We start from the raw sequence: 389 nt of genomic DNA, 5'->3' as shown, positions 1-389 counted from the left end.
CATGATCGCATTGCAAAATGCGATTTAGATCATCTGGCACACGCAGGGAGAGGGGCTCAGAAAGGAACCCGTCCCAGCAATGTGCCTGGACTGCTGTCGGGCTGACTGCATATGTGCGGCTGCCATTGCCGGGGAGGGTTCCGGGGAACCCTCTGCTGGCTAATTATGCGATGTGTAGCCCATGGGCTAACGCCATCTTCAGATGCCGTTAGGTGCGGGGGAGTTTGTAAATTTGGCAGCATCACATCCCCTATAGAAACCAGCTGCCAGAGGGAATGGAGGGATCGCAGCAGGTATCGGAGGGATTAAGCCACCAATATGCAATGATAAATGGGTGCCTACAAGGCTTAATACATCTACCCCAGTGTCCTTGACATGTTTATCTGAGT

The sequence above is a fragment of the Taudactylus pleione genome, unplaced genomic scaffold, assembly GCF_031769625.1.
Source record: "Taudactylus pleione unplaced genomic scaffold, aTauple2 ptg000040l, whole genome shotgun sequence".
NCBI classification, from domain to species: domain Eukaryota; kingdom Metazoa; phylum Chordata; class Amphibia; order Anura; family Myobatrachidae; genus Taudactylus; species Taudactylus pleione.
The sequence above is the reverse complement of the archived record's forward strand: the minus strand, read 5'-3'. Positions refer to the sequence as shown.